Consider the following 6,608-nt stretch of genomic DNA (forward strand, 5'->3'; position numbering starts at 1 on the left):
ACCTTGTGGGCTGTGCCAAAGACACCGTCTCCCCTATACACTTAGTAAGGGGGCTCTGGACAAGGGAATGAGAGAACACTTGCTTAGAGAGATAAGAGCTAGAAAGTAGAGAACATAAAGGGACTTATATGTGATCTCTTATTCAAAATAACCTTAGCAGGATGGAATCTGGTTTTGGCAGCAAACTAAGTTTCATTTTACGCCTTTGAGCTGGAACAGAGTGCATAAGAAATGTCAATTTGCTGGAGGTTTCCCATTAAAAGAGGCAATTTGGGTCCAGAAATAATACTGTATACATTTAAAAAATATCAGTGAATAAAGCAGAAACTAACACACCATTGTAAAGCAATTATACTCCAATAAAGATGTTAAAATAAATAAAATAATATCAGTGAAAAAAAATTTTTAATTGTAATCCTAATGCATCTTTATTTTTTTAAATGGTAACTAAGAATGTATATGAATGTAAAATCTGCCATTTATGAGCCAGGCTCAATGCTAGGCACTTGACATTGATAACTCTTCCAGTATTCCTAACAACATGCTGGGACAGGTACTATGGTTATAGTACTTTGTTATATTGTCTTAAAGATGGGTAAATGGAGGCTTAGAAAGGTTAAGTAAATTACCCTTGGTCATAAACTAGTAGGTGGTAAGTTGTGATCCAAATTCAGGTGGTCTAACTCTGACTCCAGAACATGGTCCTGAATATGCGTATTATGTGTATCATATGTGTGTTTGTGTGTGTGTATAACAAAAATTGGGTCATATCCCACCTATAATTTGGAATCCTTTTTCTCACTTATTAACTTATTGAGAGCATTTCCCTCTTCTTATAATGTTTTATAAAGGATCATTTTTAAATGGCTGAATACTGTCTTTTCTTGAAATTGTAAAGTTATTTTGCCAGTCACCTATAAATGAACATATAAATAAAGCATTGTACTTCTATTTTTGTGTCTCTGTTTTCTTAGGATGCATTCATTGGAAACGGATTACTGAGCCAATGGAAGGGGTCAGTTTGAGTACCCAGGTAAATATCACCAAATCACTATCCACAGAGTTTGTACAAATTCTTACTTCTGCCAGCAATTTTTTAGAGAAAACTTCTGTCAAACTTTTACCACCACAGAAATTTTTCTTTAAAAAATGTTTTGCCATTTTAGTATCCCACCTATAATTTGGAATCCTTTTTCTCACTTATTGAGAGCATTTCCCTCTTCTTATAATGTTTTATAAAGGATCATTTTTAAATGGCTGAATACTGTCTTTTCTTGAAATTGTAAAGTTATTTTGCCAGTCACCTATAAATGAACATATAAATAAAGCATTGTACTTCTATTTTTGTGTCTCTGTTTTCTTAGGATGCATTCATTGGAAACGGATTACTGAGCCAATGGAAGGGGTCAGTTTGAGTACCCAGGTAAATATCACCAAATCACTATCCACAGAGTTTGTACAAATTCTTACTTCTGCCAGCAATTTTTTAGAGAAAACTTCTGTCAAACTTTTACCACCACAGAAATTTTTCTTTAAAAAATGTTTTGCCATTTTAGTGGGTGAATAAAATATATATCTTGTTTTAATTAGTATCTGATTAGTTATGAGTGTGAATATTTAAAAATATTTATTAGATTTTGTATTGCTTTAAAATTTCTGTGTGGATCCTCTGCCCACATTTCTTTTGGGGTATTAGAGTTTTATTTATTGATTTGTAACAGTGCTTCATGTTTTAATGATATTATCCTTCTGCCCTGTTGCTAAATTACTTTTCCCAAGTTGTGATTTTATTGTTGTGAATGATGTTCCTTGATTTAGAGGAGTTCTAATTGTGTAATAGTAAAGTCAATTTAGCTTTTCCTTTGTAATTACTTCTATTGCTTTTATGCTTCAAATGTCTTTCCCTCTCCAGAAATCTGATAATTATTGCTTTTATGCTTCAAATGTCTTTCCCTCTCCAGAAATCTGATAATTATTCACTTATATTTTTGTCTATGTATGGTTCTTTAATCCATCTGTTTTAATTGTTGTTTTTGTTTTGGGCTGCTGCATGGTGAGGCTATAATTTGAATTAATCAATTTTCTCAACTATTTGATGAATAAACTCTCCCATTTTTGTTGTGCTTATTTATTAAGCTTGAATATATACCAGAGTCTATCTCAAGGCCAAGTGTTCTATTCTATCAATCTATCTGTCGGTTCTTGAACTAGTACCATACTGCTTTGTTTGATGTTGCTTGCAATATGTTTTAATTCCTTGTAAGACATGCCTCCTTAATCTAATTGCCCAGTTTTCCTATTTTAATACGTTATTCTTTTTTTTTTTAATTGTTATTCCTCTGAATGAACTTCAGAATCATTTATGTCATTAAGAAAGATAACATTGCCTATTTTTTGGTTTTCATCATGTCACTGAATATTTAACATGTCATTGCAAAATCATAATAGTATTTATTGTTCTTTTGTTGTACCATCTTTGTCAGTTTTATATTAGTGCTACACTGACTTCATAAAATGAATCTATATATTTTCAGATTTTGTTTTTATATTGGAAATATTATATAATATGAAATTATTTGTCTTTGCGAAAGTCTGAAAGTTATCACTAGTGAAATTTTCAGACAATGAGACATCTTTAACAGTCTGAGAGTCAGGTACAATTTTCCATACAAATAATCATTTAGTTCAGTTTATCAAATTCATTAATATAGTATTTTAAAATAATATTTTCATATTTATTAAAATTTTCCTTTTCACTTTTAAATGTTTTTTCTCTTTACTTTTCATGTGTTCTTGAGTTGTGTTAAAAAAAAAAGCAGTTCTTGAATTTGTGTATCAACTTTACTATTTCTATTTAAAAAAATTTTGTTCAATTTTTTATTCTTATCTTTAGAAAATCTTTTCTTCTGTTTTCTTTGGTTTTGTTTTAAATACATTTTAATTATTTATAGTACACATCCTTTGAAATATATCTACTTTGTCTTATTTCTATAAAAGGCTCACATGAAATAATTGTATTCTGTCCACTTCTTCTTATATATCTTTGCTTTATATATCTGCATAAAATATATATTCCTTTGATATCATCATTGAAGACTGCACATTTTTATGCACTCATTGACTCATTTGATATTTTTTGGCCTTGTATCCATTCTTGTATGAATTTTATAATACTACCTTTATTTTTACTTCATTTCTATTTTTCTAGTAAATCTTTATTCATTCTTTTATTTTTAACCTATTTGTGTCCTTTCTTTTGGATATATTTCTTATGATTAGGCCACAGTTGGATTTTTTCTTAACCCAATCCTGAAGTCTTAGTATTCTGATACATGAGGTTAAATCTTCTAAATTTATTGTTATAACTGTCCATCTACTCATCCTGGATAATCATATAAACAGTGGGATATCTGGGGGTTTTGCTCAGGCAGGGTTCAGAGGACCCGAGTTTGAACACTGACATGAGAAACAGCTGCAGGCATGAAAACAGACAAACTCACACTTGGTCATAGGCAAGTTCATCTTACAAAGAAAGGAACATTCTAAACATCAAGTTTGTGCAATCGATCAGAAATCTATAACAGGAGCCAAATCAAAAAAATTTTAGAAGATCAGACACAACTGAGGAGTGGGCTCAGGAAGAGCTTCCCTGAGGTGGGGCACCAGGGAGATTCAAGCGTTCTCAATCCTTTACTGTAAGTGACAACGAAGACAAAAAGCACAGCAACACCAATCAACGTGTTGATTTTTTTTTTTTTTAAACTTCAAGGTCCATCCCAAGAGCATGGGCTGTTCCAGAGGCAGATGGAAGGAGGCAGCACCATCATATAACAGAGGGACCTGGTGTGTGGGGGGGTCAGTTTAATTAATCATCCTTCTTAAACTTGCCCTTGATGTAGGTCACCCAGTCCAGAATCAGCCACCAGTCGGTGGACCACGGCAGCTCCACAGTGCCCACCGCACCCCATGTGCCCACAGTGGAAATCCAGTTTCTGGCCAGTTCCTGGGAGTGCAGGGCAAGGAACCTGGTCAGCATCTCAGTACCACCCCAGCTCAGGGTGACCCAGTCCCCACTGGTTCGGTTGCCAACAACTCATTTTTTTTTTTGATTTATGCTTAGGCTAAGCACTGGACTAATTTCTTTAGACAAAGATTTCCTGTAATCCCCACAACTACCCTGTGAAGTACATGTTATTCAAGTTTTAGGAAAAGAGAGGCTCTGAGCAGGTGAGTAAATTTTCCAGACCAACATTAGTAAATGCTAGAACCACTTTCAAAACCAGATTTCCCTGACTCAGAAGACCTTGATTTGAACCACTGTGTTATTCTGTTTTCTTCCCAAAGTACAATTTTTCTTGGTTTTTATTTTCCCCATTTTTACAAGTATACATTCTATTATGAATTCTTCTAATTAGGTTTTTCAAAATCACACTTGAATACATAGGTCCTCTAATTATCAAATTCATGAATAATGTAATAACTTGATTCCTTCTTCTATAAGATGAGGAATTTAGTACACTTCTAATTCCCCACATACCCGTCTTTCCTCCATTCTTTGGCAATATCATTTGGAATTATAAACCTATTTATTATTAGTTTTATTTTTAGTTATTTTAAGAAGTAACAACAACAACAAAAAACTTTCCATCTGTACCAATATTCTATTTACAGAATTTTTTAAAACTTAATTCTATATGTTTAGCTCAGACTGTCACAATGTTTTTGAACCCACTTTTGCTGTTCTTTAGTTTTTGTCTTTAATTAATATGTTGTTCCATTCGAAACTGTCTTTCCATAAACTTTTCAAGAAAAGTGCATGGGTGGTATCTTTTTTGAGTTCCTGATTAGAATAACTAAGAATGTCTTTTTTCTTTTCTTTGCAAATTAATTAACATTTCAGCTTGAGTCATAAGCATTTTCTCTTAGTACCATTTAGACTTTGCTCCATTTTCATCTGGCATTCAGTCATGTGATACATTCTCAAATCAGCCTGTTTTCATTTGATGTTAAGTGACTTTAATGTTTTGTCTGGATATTTATAGAATTTTTTTAAAAAATCCTTTATGTTCAAACAAATTTGCTAGATTTTATCGAATTGTGCATCTTTCTTCAGGGAAATTTTACCTGGAAATGGTACGCTATTTTAAATTGTGCATTCTACCTCTTTTTTCAGCTTGAAAATTTTTCTTCCATTATTTTTCTTCAATATTGCAGCAACATCATTTACTCTGGTTATATCTTCCTTGAGGGGGTCCTTCTTATCCATATATTAAGTCTTTACTTTTGATCTACCAAATCACACAACTTTTCTCTCATCTTTTTTGTAATCTTTGTTTCTTTTCTCTACATTGAGAGAAAACTTCTCTAGCTTGATTCTATATCATTTGTTTGGGTTTTCTGCAATTTTGATTCTGATCTTCAAAATCAGATTCCAATCCCACAACTTTAGTTTTGGTTTGCGTGAATCCACATCTTATCTGTCCCACTTCCTTTTCAAATTCAGCTAGAATCTGAAGCATCAGGTGGGGAAGCGTTACTTTTTCTTGTGTTTTCACTCATTTTTTTCTCTTGCCAATACTAGTTACTGACCATCTGGTCCTGGCTCTTGCAGGGGGCAGAAATATGGACCTGAAAGACACTAATCAGTCTAGACGGGGAGAAGTGCAGTGAGTATCCTCAACAGTGGGAGAAATGCTAGGGCAGAGGCTGGCCTAGGTGGTAAGGGGATGTAGTGGTAGGGAGGCAGTGAGGGAGTTGGGAGGGCAGTAGGGGGAGGATACTTAAAGGTTTCTTGGAGGAGGTGACACTTTAGGTAGATCTTAAGGTACTAGTAGGTGTAAGCCAGCTGAAGAAAGGGGAGGTAAGGGCAGAGGAAAGAGCAGGTGCAAAAATTTCGAGGAGGAGAAACCATGGTGAGCGCAAGGAACCACACTTAGTTAATTATGGCCAGTACAGGGTAAGTGTGAAGGGCTGGGGATAGTGTTAAGGTATTTTATTAGCTTGCTAGGGCTGCCATAACAAAATATCACAGACTGGGTTGCTTAACAACAGAAATTTATTTCCTCCCAATTCTGGAAGCTGGAAGATCTGAGATCAAGGCATCAGCAGGTTTGGTTTCTTCTGAGGCCTCCCTCCTTGACCTGCAGGTGCTGCCCCTCTGTCTGTGTTTTCTGTGTCCTTCTCTTATCTTCTTATAAAGACACTAGCCCTGTTGGATTCGGGCCCACCTATATGACTTCACTGTACTTTAATTACCTCTTCAATGGCCCTGTCTCCAAATACAGTCACATTTTGAGGTAATGGGGTTAGGACTTCAACATACAAATTTTGGGGAGCAGGGCACCAATCAGCCCACAACAGGCAGACAGAGACTGGACAGCCTTCTGTTCAGTGTGTCACACCCTCAGACCCCCTTACCTGTCATTCCATAGGGGAGGAGAAGGCCTGCAGGAGCTGGAAGGCGGTATACGGGGAGGGCCATAACCTGAGCAGGGGTTCTCCTCCCCTCTCCTCTGTATATGATTTCTCTATTACTCATACTCTAGATTCAGTGGCATGCTGCACCTTGTGGATTTTCTTTCATGGTCTTCGTATATACTCTCCAGGAA

The 6,608-nt window shown here is 35.0% G+C and overlaps 1 pseudogene; it reads right to left on the minus strand.

The window, feature by feature from the left end:
* Window positions 1–3,865: 3,865 nt before the first annotated feature.
* Window positions 3,866–4,036, minus strand: LOC112404726 (cytochrome b-c1 complex subunit 10 pseudogene; annotated as a pseudogene).
* Between the last annotated feature and the right edge of the window lie 2,572 nt (window positions 4,037–6,608).

Source organism: Neophocaena asiaeorientalis, unplaced genomic scaffold, assembly GCF_003031525.2.
Source record: "Neophocaena asiaeorientalis asiaeorientalis breed wild unplaced genomic scaffold, Neophocaena_asiaeorientalis_V1.1 scaffold109, whole genome shotgun sequence".
NCBI classification, from domain to species: domain Eukaryota; kingdom Metazoa; phylum Chordata; class Mammalia; order Artiodactyla; family Phocoenidae; genus Neophocaena; species Neophocaena asiaeorientalis.